The 14,161-nt window shown below is 35.7% G+C and overlaps 1 protein-coding gene across 16 annotated transcripts in view; it reads left to right on the top strand.

The window, feature by feature from the left end:
* NRXN1 (neurexin 1) overlaps positions 1–14,161 on the top strand; it is a 1,133,364-nt gene that overhangs the window by 369,246 nt on the left and 749,957 nt on the right. The gene's annotated exons all lie outside the window — the stretch shown is intronic.

Here is a 14,161-nt window from a genome sequence, read left to right as displayed (position 1 = left end):
CGCCTCGGCCTCCCAAAGTGCTGGGATTACAGGCGTGAGCCACCGCGCCCGGCCTGGATTTTTTTTTTTTTTTTTTTTTGAGTAACTGTGGGAAAGCCAATATGCGTTTCTGTAAAAAATCACAATCTGTGTCTCAGATCTCTACATATATACGAGGGTTACTATATTAATTTACATTGTTTCTACTCTGGGATGTGATTATGACAAATTTAATAATGGATGGGAATACAAAGAATCTTTTTTAAAAATCATTATTAGAATATTATATAGTTTTTTATTCAAGTGGCATGTGTCACCCAAAATAATTTGTTTTGAAATTTGCTTAGCTATATTGTCTACTTTATTAGCAATAAATAGTTCAGTGGTTAGTTAATAGTTATGCTATATCTCCAAGTGAGGATAATAAATAGTGATTATAGAAGCACCTTGTAAAGTTTAAAATGTTATACTAAAAATATAGTTTCTGTTTGTATTTTTGATATTGCTATTTATTTCTATTGCAATGAGTATTTCAGGGAAAAATATATTCTACTCTAAAACCTCTGTGGGACTTTCCAAAGACTTAAAATTTAAAGCTCAATCTCCCTAATCCTGCAGAGTTTTTTCAACTATTTTTTGCTACCTCACTTAATAAACCGAGCTCCACCATGTTCCAGGTCCCACGCCTGTCACTGGGGTTGAAAGACGGTAAGACTGAGCCCTGTCTTCTAGATGCTCAGAGCTTAAATCCCCAAATGTATTGTTTGTTATTTCTTTGAGTGAACTCTTTCTTCAGACCAGCTGGCTACACTCAATTTCCTGATGGCCACCACTCCTCCCCTCCCATTTCTCCTGCTTAGATTTTCTTCTCTCCGATTCCCACAAATTCCATAAACTTCATCACCTGGAGGTATCCTCGGACCAGCACCATCCTCAGCAATTTTTATTTCAACACTGAAAAACTCAGCGTATGCTTTCTGTATACCACAGTGCATCTAGGTTTCAATCTGACCTTTCCTCTATTTACCTCCTCCTTCCTTTCTCTCACCCCATAATCATAACCCTTGATTATGAAATTCCCACCTGAAATTCCTATTCCATAATGCTGTATCTCTAAAGCACAAAACTGATATGCATGCTCTGTAACCAGGAGGAGGAGGAATCCCTATACTGTTAATGCTTTCCATGCTTTCCAAACTTTTACACATCAGAATGCCCCCCCAAAATGATGATATTTGAATGACATATTGAAGTAATTGAGGAGGCTGTTTGCCCCTAGGTTATACTCAGCTACTCCAAGAGAAGAAATACTGGTATCACAGCACAACTGTCCAGTTTTCAGCAAAACACAACCTATTGTACCAATTGTACAGGTAGTTACAGAGCAGTATTTCTTCTTAAATCCCATAATCAGTGCATTTTCTTCTTCCTGCTGCATGATATGCAGTTACTCCTTTCATATAACTTATGGATACCAGTATTTGGCTGGAGAATATATTGCAGTAGTGATTTAAGAAGCTTGTAGACTATAAAGAAGCAAACAAAAGTTTTTCACATATTGACTGTATCTTTCACTCTTTGAGCCATTCCCTTAAGCTTGAACAGAACACTGATTAAGAAAGGAGACCTTGAGATAATCAGTCTTATTTATTTATTTATCCACGTATCGTATAGTGGATGATCTGTGAAAATGCCACTAAGATATTGAATGGATAATCCAGTGTGACCCTGGAAAGCTGTAAAATGGAGCCTTTGTTGAAAAAGAAAGGAGACGTTGAGATGTTAGACATTACTAGGATTGAAATACCATTCAAAATACTTCACAGCTCCCATTGTTTCTAAAAAGCATCTTATTACACAAAGAAAACCCAAGAGAAACCATCATTAGATGAGTGATGTATAGAATTCTTACTTGGTTTAAGGTGTTTTGTTATGCCATAGACAATATCAAATATATATTCTGAAATATATAAAGCATTATGCAAATGTAAGTAATGAAAAAGATGCTAGTAAACTTTGTCAATGGGACTTAACCAACTTCAGACTATGGCTCCAAAACTCTGGGAGCTTTTAATGCACTTAGAATAGATACAAAGATGCAATAATACTTAGGAATAAAAAGCCCGGGGCAAAAACAGAAACATATAGGTGGTAAAGCTAAGAAGGAATACAGTATGTTAAAGAAGGAAAATATAATTTCTAATAGGGAAACAGTAGAGAGTTTCTTAGAGAAGATCAATTTTGAGCTGAGCATTAAAGGATGGATATACGGAGAAAACTCAGAGTTCAGATTTGATGCAGCAGTGAACCAACGAATTTCCTTTGCTCGTCCCATTTATATTACATTCTATCCTGGTCCTTATACATTTAACAACATAGCTATCAGCCCAGTAACATATCATTACTTGCAGAATGCTATTTATTTCACAGCAATTGATATACTGAAAGGAACTAAAAATATCTTTCTTATTCTGTGAACATGTGTAACCAATATTACGTCCTTCTAATAATTTGAAGCCCTTCATTCACCAAGTGCTATTTGGATCACTTTATTAAATGTTAATGGAAGAAGCCCTCTATTATTTTACTTCTCTGAAGATAGCAATTATGAAATTGTCCCTGCTGAATAGCAAAATATGTTGATAATATGCAATTAAGATGCATCATCAGAAAAAGAAAAGTGCAGTTTACTTGACTGAGTTAAATCTGTAAAAATGAAAAAAAATTGTATTAATTCTTTGTATTTCTCTATATTTCAATTTATAAATTTTTAAATCTTTAGAATAAAAGCATAAGTTCATAAATGAGTAAAGCATCCTAATTGCTTTTGAAGAATGAAGAAGTATATGGTAATAAAGCAAATTTCATTCAAGTAAAGCAATCAGGAAAAAATGTTTTCCCTAGCTACTTAAAAGCAAAATAAGTTATTTTTCTCTGGATTTCTCTTTTATATACTCTCAGCATGCCACCCACACGTTCTCTAAACCTAGAATCGGTAAAGTTTGTTAAATGGGCTTCACTAAACACACACACACACACACACCCATTATTTTATGCTCTAGAACTTGATATTAATGTATACTGTCTACCTGGTTTGGCCCAGAATACTGGACTAGTAGTTCTAACATATTGTAACAATTACAATTGGTATTTAAAGCTGTTTGACTCTTTTTTTACCTGCATAATCTATTCTGAATGATGGAGCTTCAGAGTAAGAAACAGACATCCCAATACAATCATTTATTCCCATGAAGCAAATGCTCTGTTTATTATCATACCCTTACCAAGTGTTGGTGAAAGTGTGGAAAAGCTGGAACTCTCACATACTGTTGATGGGAATGTGAAATGGTACAACTTCTTTGGAAAATAATTATTTGGAAAATAATTTGTCAGATTCTCAAAGAAGTTAAACATGTACCTACCATATATCTACCTAAAAAGCTAGACATATACCTACCCTATAATCTAGCCTTTCTACTCCCCAGTAATTGTTTAAGGGAAATGGAAGAGAAATTCACTGTAGTGACTTGTTTTTGAATGTTCGTGACAGCTTTAATTGTAAGAGACAAAAACTGGAAACCATCAAAACTTGAATAGACTAATGTGGCATATACATGCAAGAAATACTCCTGAGCAAGGAGAGCGAATGAACAACTGATATGCATATCATGGATGAATCTCAAAATAATTATATTGAGTGACAGAAACCAGGCAAAAAAGTCTACATACTTTATTGTCTCAATTACTTAAATTCTAGAAATTGCGAACTAATCTCTAGTGACAGAAAACACATAAATGGTTGCCTCCTACTAGGAGAATTGGTGGAAGGGAACAAGAGGTTACTAAGAGACTCAAAAAAAAAAAAAAAAAAAGTATGGGGTGATAGGTACGCTTGTTATCTTTGATTATTGTGCTAGTTTCATGGATGTATAAAAATATCAAAAATATCAAATTACATATTTTAAATATGTGCTGTTTACTGAATGTCAATGGTGTCTTAAGATTATTATAAAAGGTGGGAGGCACACAGAGTTAATTAATTGAACCAGGAATAGAAAGCAGATTTTTGCCCTTTTATTCACTGTTCTACACTGCATAATCCAGATTTTAAATTATATGATCCAGCTAAACATGTGTTTTATAGTTAATTCAATTATTGGATATAATTAGAAAAAGGCCTCCCTTTGATAAACAGACCTCCAAAACCACAGCAAAGCCTACCGTCTTATATGCAGGGTTGTTAATAAATTGTTACTTTCTCAAATAAGTCACAAGCGCAAATACTTTATAGAGTTGGTTGAAGAGAGCACAAAATTTGGATTTCTGGCTTTAAATGGTGAGCATTTTGCATGATTAACTCATTGTAGCCTATTTGGTCACTTGAGGGGATTGCCAATAGATCAGTTATTTGATTTGACGTTATTATTTATCTAGTAGGGGAATTTCAGAAAAATGGCTCTTTCAATAATAAAACATAGAGAATTGAGATGTAGCTGCATGAAATAAGTTAATTCTAGTTGGCATTTATCTGTTTAAAAGATTCAGGATCAATAATAGAATAGTAAGGCATTTTACTATCCTTCACAGCTATTCAAACAGAGTATTTTAAGGTATGAGAGGGAACCCTCCTTAGATACTAGATAATGTTTTAGAATCTATTTTATTAACTGGTAGAAAAGTAGTAAATCTACTAAATCTAGTACATGGAATTAGCATAATGATTAAAAGCTGACCTTATTGTAGGTCACACAATTTTTTTTTTTTTTTCTTCTTTTGGAGACAGAGTCTTGCTTTATCGCCCAGGCTGGAGTGCAGTGGCACGATCTCGGCTCACAGCACGCTCCGCCTCCCAGGTTCGCGCCATTCTCCTGCCTCAGCCTCCTGAGTAGCTGGGACTACAGGTGCCCGCCACTATGCCCAGCTACTTTTTTGTATTTTTAGTAGACATGGGGTTTCACCGTGTTAGCCAGGATGGTCTCAATCTCCTGGCCTCGTGATCCGCCTGCCTTGGCCTCCCAAAGTGCTGGGATTACAGAGATCACACAAATTCTTTAATCTCTTTTTCATTTGTGCATACTGAGGAAAAACGTGGCCTGTGGAAAAAGTAGTAAACTGGGATCTATCAAAGCAATCATATTATGTTAAGAGAACAAGTTAATTATACTTTTAGTTCATCACATTTGATACTGTAAAGTTTAACATGATTTGTTTTTTCTCTTCTGAAAGCATACATGTGAAAAAACCAAAAATTACATGATTTTTTTTTTTTTTATTTGGAGGATAAACATCTCTTTGCCTTTTATTAAGAAGTATTGTTCTTCAAAGAAGGTAATAGCATTAGGTCATTTTTATTGCAAAATAAGACTGAAATATATCCTACAGTTTCATAGTTTTTATTTTATTTTATTTTATTTTATTTTTAGGAACGTTAATTCCATTTTCTATTACATCAACCTAAAGCTTTATCTTGGTTCAGAGAGAACATCAAAGTATGTGCTTTGGTTTTTAAACTCATGGCAGAGTTTCTGGATGAGAGAAGATGACTAGCTTTTCTATGCCCAGAGAGTGAAGGACATTGTATAACCCAAAATTAACTATAGATACTTTCCTGTTAAATTTTTTTAAAGAATCAAGGGCTTTGCCTTTGGTTCCACATGGTAATTCTGGAGCCAAAGTTGGAGAAGGATTTTTTTTTTTTTTTTTTTTTTTTTTTTTTTTAATCATCAATGTAGAAAAAACAAACCCAATGCCTATCCTTGTATCCCGCCCCTCCCGCACTGCCCCCCACCCCAAAACACACACAGGCTTTAAACTTTGAATTCTCAAAAGTTTATTTTTGAGCTAGAGATTTGAGATAAATATTTTCTGTTGTAGCAGAAAATTACTTGGCTTAGCCAAGTTTCTTTGAAGAGAGAAGCATGCTGTTTGTTCCTTAGTTTGCCTTGTAATTATTTTCTTTTGTAATAGGGAGAAGGAAAGTTATGCATTCTGTTTGGAAAATGCAGAAGGTATTTTGCAATAAATATTAATATTGCTTTTAGCATTCATAAATTATTTAAATAATTGGTTTGTTTAATTGTACATTTGTCATCTATCTGCCATAATACACTGTAAGCTCCAAGAGGGTCTGTTTGTTCACCATTATATTCCTAGCCCCTGAGCAAGTGACTGCCCATAGTAGGAGCTTTATAAAGACTGTGTATGAAATATTTAAGTAATGATTTTCCTAGAGATGGTGCCATTGAGATTCAGATGCAAAGATTCAGAAAGCAGGGTTTCAGCTGTTGGGAAATAGGTTCTAGGTATTTTCAGTCAACTAAAATAAGAAAAGTTAAAGTAATAAAAATAATCTTAAATCTTTAGGCTCAAAATTGTATTTGGGATACAGAAAATTGCAGTAGAAGCAAAAGTGGATAGAGTGCATACTGTTACACACATAGATTGTGAATTCTGGATGATTCATATGTGAATTATGCATATGCATTTGAAAGTTCCAGACTCACATTTTCTACAACCCAGAATGAATTGAAATTACCTTTACTACACTAATTGTCATGTATCCTAAAGACATGCAAGTAATTATGAAATTAGCCCAACCCAAACAGAATTAGAAAGCCAATTCTAAACCAGGACAATGCCAAACATGTGTTTTTACATTTTCTCTAATTATTTTCTGTTTATTTAAACAGATAACTTAGACTTCAGTCTACAATTTAAAGGTTCCATAGGGTCAGGTTGGAATAGGCAGTTTCTTACCAGAGATCATGAATGGGAGGTCAATAAACTGAAAACAGCAGAGGGAGCAGAGTTGAATCTCAAACAAAAGCCAGTGTCTAAGAAGCACAAAGGAGAATCCGAAGGTTAATTTCCCGAAAGAACTAAGAATCCTCTCAAAACCCATGAATCTAAAGGACAGAGATGTGAAAACAAGCAGCAAAGTTGGAAGGAACCAGGTGATCTTCTAGAGAAAATATTTATTTGGAGGCCGAAAAAAAATACAGTATGTGGATGGTGTTTCAATGAGCAAAAGGACATGATGAATGGTTTAAGTCAAAGAGCACGATAGCCCTAGGAAACACTGTGAAGCAGATGAAGATGTCTTGGATATGTTTTCTTCTCTGACCTCTATCACCTATATCTTGTTTTATTATTACTGGGCATCATTTCTCAAATAGTGCTCCATGGATCCTAATGATTTATCAGAATCGTCTGTGTGTTTGTTAAAAAATTAGGCTTTCTGGATGTCATGCCAGGTCAAATAAATGAGAATCACTGGGGGTAGAGTCCAAGAATCAATGATTTTTACAACATCTCTAGAGAAGTTTTATTCTCTCTCAAGTTGGGAAATCCTGGATCTACACCTTCAATGCTAGTGTCCTCATCTTATTCCTTATAAGCTACCATTATGTTGGACCTTACTCTCTGATACAGAAATTTCCCTGACCAAAATTTTCACGTTTCAGAACTCAGAGGTTCAGGATTTACTAATTGATTCCCTAAACAAGGGGTTCCCAATAATTTGGCTTCCCTGGACCACAATGGAGGAAGAATCACCTTGGGCCACACAGAGAATATACGAAAAACAACAACAACAAATTGCAAAAACAAAAACAACAACCACAACAACAACAACAAAAAACAACTCATAGTGCTTTAAGAAAGTTTACAAATTTGTGTTGGGCTGCATTCAAAGCTGTCCTGGGCCTCATGCAGCCTGCAGGTTGCTGGTTGAACAAGCTTACCATAAACCCTTCTAATAGATTAATTAGAGAAGAAATAGGCTTATTTTGTAGGAATTGTTTTTGGACAATGCCATCATTCTCTTGATATGTTAACCATTCATACTTGGCTAGAATTTGAAGAGAAGAAAGTGGAGCATTGGGTACCTAATGAGGGTATGTGTTGAGGAAGATGTCCATTTCTGTATGTTTCAAAACATACCATGTAGGTGGCCACTAACTGCCTGTGCAAAGAGCTAGCCCTGAATATAGCAGGGCAGGTGTGGTGTTCAAAATACTGAAGGCAAAATAGAATCTGCAGCTTTTCCTTGCAGATGATATACTTTTCTACATTATGGAAGCTGTGGTAAGGACATTTTGTTTAGTTTATAGCATTTCAGAGCCTGTTGGGAGGAATTGAAATAGACTTTGTACATGTACCCTCAGACTCTTGAAAAATATATGCTATGTACATTGTAATATCAATACTGTCACAGAATCTGTAGGGAGTGAAAGCCTTAAGGAATAATACAAATAACAATTAGGAGGAATTTCAGTGATGGACAGACCAAACAATTCCCTTCCCTGCCTCTGCAAGTCTAAGAAGCTTTCAGGAAGCACTTCATGAATTTAACAACAGGTCTGCCTGGGGAGAGACGGCTACCACAGCGTTTGCATGTCAAGCATTTCAGTTTCTAATTAATATAAAAATATCCAGGATAGTCTTCAGATGGTGCCTCAGAAGTAGTAATCTTTTTTGGGGGGGGGGTCTAAATGACATGAAAAAATAAAATTATTTTAGAAGGAAGGGGAAACCCTTGCTGTATAGAATCTCATCATTTTATGAAGGCATACTGATGCTGTCACTCATGTTGCTGTACCATAGAATTTTCCTAATGTAGCAACTAGGAGACCAAACCAGCCTCTGGGGCTGTGTGTCTAAACAGCTGTTGGGTAATTCTTGAGGACCCTTTAGGCACAAGCAAGGAAAAGTGGAAGCCACTAATAAGCTATAGTTGAGCCATGTGGCAGAGGAAATCATTATTTATGTTTGCTAAATGGAATAAAACTTGTTTCTGAAAAAGTAAAGATAAATGCATGCACCTAATTTGTTTTTAGACTTGAGCAGTTCATGTTAAACTGAGGCTCAGATGAGGAAGCAATCTCCGCAAAAAACGCACATCTGAAAGTAGGACCACAGACATGTCTTGTGAGTTCTTCTATGAATCTTTTCCTGAACCTCTTCTTCCTTGGTGGGCTAGAACTTTGTCTTTGGTATCAAAGAGACCAGAGATTCTTTCAATCTTGAATTGTTACCTAAAACTCGCTTTCTCTGTAAAACTGAGTTGTCTAAAACTCAGTGTGTATGAGTGTCTAAAACTCAATTTCTTTCTCTGTAAAATGTGAATAGTAGAAGTACATACTAGTATAATATGGGCAAGAATGAACACTAACCACTTGATACTTAGGGTGAGATCTTAATCATGAACCTAATATGAGAATGAAAGATATGTCCTTTCCCTTACAATTTCATACTACACAAAGAACTTGCAATGATATTTTAAGATGTGTTTGCAGACGTGCATCTGCACATATAATAAGATTGTGAATTTTCAAAGGTCAGAAACTTTGTTTTCTTTATCTCCATATATCCAACTCTGAGATCAGTGCTTAGCACATATTTGAAACACCATATGTATTTGTTTGATATACTGATGAATGGACTACTTGAGGTTCTGGGAGGTAGTGCTCCAGTATCTTGGAGGACCCTACGTTCAAGTCAGAGGCAGCCAGCCAGAAATATGGCACTGACCTGCTTCCTGGAGAGTCCAAGTGCCAGACATTCACATTGCTGTAAACCAGCAGTCAGTCTTGCTACCACTGTCAAGCCTCTCACCTGTTCTAACTGCAAGCTACACATTACCCTTGCACAAGGTCTGTTCTCACTAGATGAGTTTTGATGTTTCAAGGTGGGAGAACGCCACCATTCTAAAAACCAAAACAGGTTAATGGTGCTAGGTCATGACTTAATTGTGGCACTGACTTGCAAAGATTTCTTTTTGCAAGTAATTTTATCTCAGTCAGTCTATATTCATATACAGTGTGGAGCTAGACGAAGAGTAGTTAATGTTCATTCTAGTTACAATACTTTTGGGTGAAGGCAGGCAACACAGGGTGTTGTTAAGAGCCTAGATTTGCAGACAGACAGACTTCAAGGCATTTATCCTAACCTTGCAATTTATTAGCGCTGTTATCTTACATGAAAACCTTAACTTCTCAATGTATCTATTTCCTCATCTGTAAAATGGGGATGTTGAAAGTTACCACAAAGAATGTTTATGATAATTAAATGAGATGATGTGACATTGCTTACCATGATGTCTGGCACACTAAGAGCCTCTCCTGACCTTCCAACTCCCCAGTGTGTAAAGTGCAGTGGATAGGAGGCATTTGATATATTTATTTAGTGTCCCCTGAACACCAAGCACTGTTCTAGATGTTGGGATAAATCAATGAATAAAATAGAAAAAGTCCAGTCCTCTTGGAACAATTTTAATGATAAATCTATTTTTTAATATAAAGTAGAAGTATACTTCCAAGATCCCATTGTGTCTTCAAAACCTCCAATCATATTAGAATAGAAACTTAATTTAGAATGAAATCAAAGAAAAATCAAGTATAAATTATAGTTATAATTTATTGTGAAATGTTAATCAAGGCATTAACTTTCAGAAAGGAAATCCTGTTGAAAATTTTTAAAAGTTGTGGATTAGGGAAAAAAAAGAAAAAGGAAGCTAAAATTCATATTAATTAAAGAATGAACAACTAAGTTTTGCAGAAAAATATAAATAAATCTTCAACTCACAATGTACAGAAATATATTCCAAATAAGTGTGGCATTTATAGAAGTATCTTTGGTTTTTAAATTTAAAGAAATTTATAATATTTTTAAAATATAAAATTCTCAATAATTTATGTCAACAAATTATTTTTAAGTAGGATTCATTCCATTTATCAAGATTACCCCTAGACAGTATACCAATGTGATGAATACTCCCCAAAAAAGTGACATTGAAACTTCTTAGATCAAAAATACCTCATTATTTTATCAAAGGAAAATATCCTGTATTATCCTGTACCTAAATAAAATGGATCAAGTAATAGACCTATCAAATGAACATGTTTTCTGGGCAGGAGAAACCATACATAGTAAACATAATGACATTCTTTGTAATGGGTAAATGCTGTAATAAATGTCCAGCAAAATGGGAACTAGTTTACTGCATAAAAATATGCATTGGCCAAAGAACAATTGCTTATATATTTATACTGGAATGGAACCTTGAGGCAATGTGTCATTGATGCATTCAGCATCCTCCCTACTTGATGGAACAGTAGTCATACCTCATGCTATCTAATGTGTGTGGCATGCCAGTGGGGAGCAAAGTGGAGGACTGAAAAAGGGCCAGAGGGCAGAAGTTGGGTGGTGAAGAGAGGCAAGCAATGCTTCCTGCCATCACCCTCTCTCATGATTTCCCTGAAGCTATCCTTTTGTGTCCATGGCTAATTTCTTAAATACCTATGCCTACCCACAGTGTAAAAGGCAATATTTATAGTGCTATACTGTGATGTGTGCTGGAGAGTATGGAGATTGTAGAGCCAGCTGTTGGGAAGCTTATACTACTCTAAAAAGGAGGAGGAAAGTTCTTCAAACTTGGGCTGCATATGAATCTGGAGGGATAAAAGGAAGCACCTTTACTAGTGGAGCCAAAGAGGAAGTGATGGTAATTTTGGACCTGGAATCTGGCAAAATTGCACTGGGACCTGAAGATGACAGGAGGAGGCAGCGGGAATGTCTCAAAAGCAGGAAATGAAGATTAGTAGAAGGAAGTGATGAGGCTGTAAAGACAAAAGGGAAAGGAATGTGAAGGAACGGCCGAAGAGTCTGTTTTTGAATTATGGAAGCAGAAAAATTACCAGGAAGTGGAAGTGGAGTGCAAAAGTGACAATTATATTTCTAGAAGACATGTGAAATAAGAATAATTTAGATAATTTCTTCCCGTTATGTAATTGCTCCCCTGCCCCAACACACACAGACACACAGACACACACACACACACACACACACACACTCCAGTGAATGCATTTCCCATAAATTAAGAACATTGGATTTACACTAAAGAGATCTATTTTTTTGCCCCGGTTCTGAGGCTTACCAGTGATGTCGCATTGGGCAGGTCAAGGATCCTTCTGAAGTAAAGATACACCCACCTGCTTTTACCTCAACTAGCGTTGTTTTGAGGATGTATCAGATGGACAAAGTGTGAATGCTTTCTAGACCCAGGGATAGCCTATGCAAATGTAGGGGGTTTATATTTGGATAAAACTAAGGGAAATGAAGATTAAAGCCAAGCACTTTCACATTGAAGTAAACAAAGGAAATAAACAATGGAAAGGCTAAGGTCTGCTTATAGCTCATCAATGAAATAGTTATTCTTGTATCTTTTTTGAAAAGCTAATTATAAAGGCTAAAAACCTCTTTTGAGGGTGGAAAGAAAGACTTCTGTCTACTTGATAATTTATTGTTCTGGGAGATGTGGCTGCAGTTCATTGTGACTATATAGAAGCAGAAACCTAATAACATGGTTTACTAGTCCTGGTTCTGCCATTTAGGACCTCAGTAAATACCACAGCCTCTTCCTTTCTTTCTCAGTTGGGGATAATAACAGCTCAGAGCTGCTCTAAGGGTCAACAGATTATCCTTGTGATTTAAAGGAAGATGAGAATTTCAAGCATAAAATAATTTAAAAGCTGGTTAATTTTTATTTTTTATTTTTGTCTTTTTGGGGGCAGAAAACAAAACTCTTATCTCATGTCTACTCTCCAATACAGACTGTGTCTTAATTAATAAGAAGCAAAAACACCCACCACTTCTCTAGAAAAAGGCCTTGACAACTTAATTCCTGACATTCTATCACAGGGAATAATGCTCTTTACGGAACTGCCTATCGTGAGTGTAGCATCATTCTGGGCCCTGGGTATACCAAACAAACAAAAAATGAAGATCCCTGCCCTCTGTCACTCATACTCTACTGTAGGAGGTGGACAAAAACATATTTAAACATGAGTAATTATGGTATACTCAGTACTTAAGTTTTATGGAGAAAAAATTAAGCAAGGCATGAGAAAGGCAAGGTGTGGATGATACTGGACCAAAGACTTAGAAAAAGAGAGCACACAATGAATATATGTTGGAGAAGAATTTAACAGGCAGAGGAAGGAACTATTGAAATGCCAGAATCTGGGGAACTGTCTGGCTTATTAAAGAGTCAATGGGGAGATGGATGTGGCTGAAGCAAAACTGGAGGCTTTAGGGTAGTATTGAAGATAAGCTCACAGATGAAAGGGAGGACCAGATTGTATAGAGTTATGGGCCATCCTCAAGATTTTGGCTTTTACTCTGAGAGAGACGAGAAGCCGTAGGAGGAGTCGTTATTGCTTTCTGTGTTTCTGAAGTGTTTTTAATGAGTTAAGAAAATGCTTATGTTATATATCAAGGAAGATGGAGAACTTACATGAAATATTAATAGTGTTTATTTCTGAGTGATTATTGTTAATTTCTCTTCCATTTAATTTTATTTTCCAAAGCATCAAAAAATGCAGATATTTTGGATAGCCTTCCTTTTATAACCAGTGAATTAATTTCAATGATAGCATCTCTAATAATGAAGATATTTTGTCTCTAGTGTGAATTACATAACATTATTGCTAAGAGTTTGTTTTCTCTCTTTTTTTTTTCTTTGTAAGCTGCTACTATGCTTCAGTAGCCCTTGAGCTTGAATGGAGTGGTGGGGACATGAGGGCTGTGAAGTAGCTAGTCCATCATGAAATTAATGGTAATGATGAGGGTGGCACAAACAGAATTCCTGTCATTCAGGAATGAATAGCCAAGAAGAGCAGGTTAGACTACTGAATACGTTTAACCATTCTTTTGTATACAAAGTAAATATTATTTAGGTGATAAATAAACTTCCCCTTTCACCTCCAAACTTCAGATAGTATAAATGTTTAAATGGAGCAAAAACTATAAAGAATCTAGAAACTTGATATTTCTAGAACTTCATAAGTTCTATACTCTTTAGAGTATAGAATTATAAGTGTTACTTTTAAAATTGATTCCTAACTTTAAAAGCCTACTTAATTTCTCATGAGTGGGTTTTGAGCCAAGAAGGGACATGATTCGACTTTTAAGTTTTAAAAAGATCACTTTGCTTTTGTGTGTTTGGGGGCGAGGGGTGGGGTAGTGTATGAGAGGTGGGGTAAGACAGAGGAACAATAGTTTGGAAGTTATTTCAGAAGTCCCAGAAAATGCTAGTAACTCAGACCAGAGTGGCAGCAATGGAAATGATAAGAAGTGCTTAGATTCCAGATTTATTTTGATGGTACAACTGACAGATATGTAA

The sequence above is a fragment of the Theropithecus gelada genome, chromosome 13 (genome assembly GCF_003255815.1).
Source record: "Theropithecus gelada isolate Dixy chromosome 13, Tgel_1.0, whole genome shotgun sequence".
Lineage (NCBI taxonomy): Eukaryota > Metazoa > Chordata > Mammalia > Primates > Cercopithecidae > Theropithecus > Theropithecus gelada.
The sequence above is the reverse complement of the archived record's forward strand: the minus strand, read 5'-3'. Positions and strand labels throughout refer to the sequence as shown.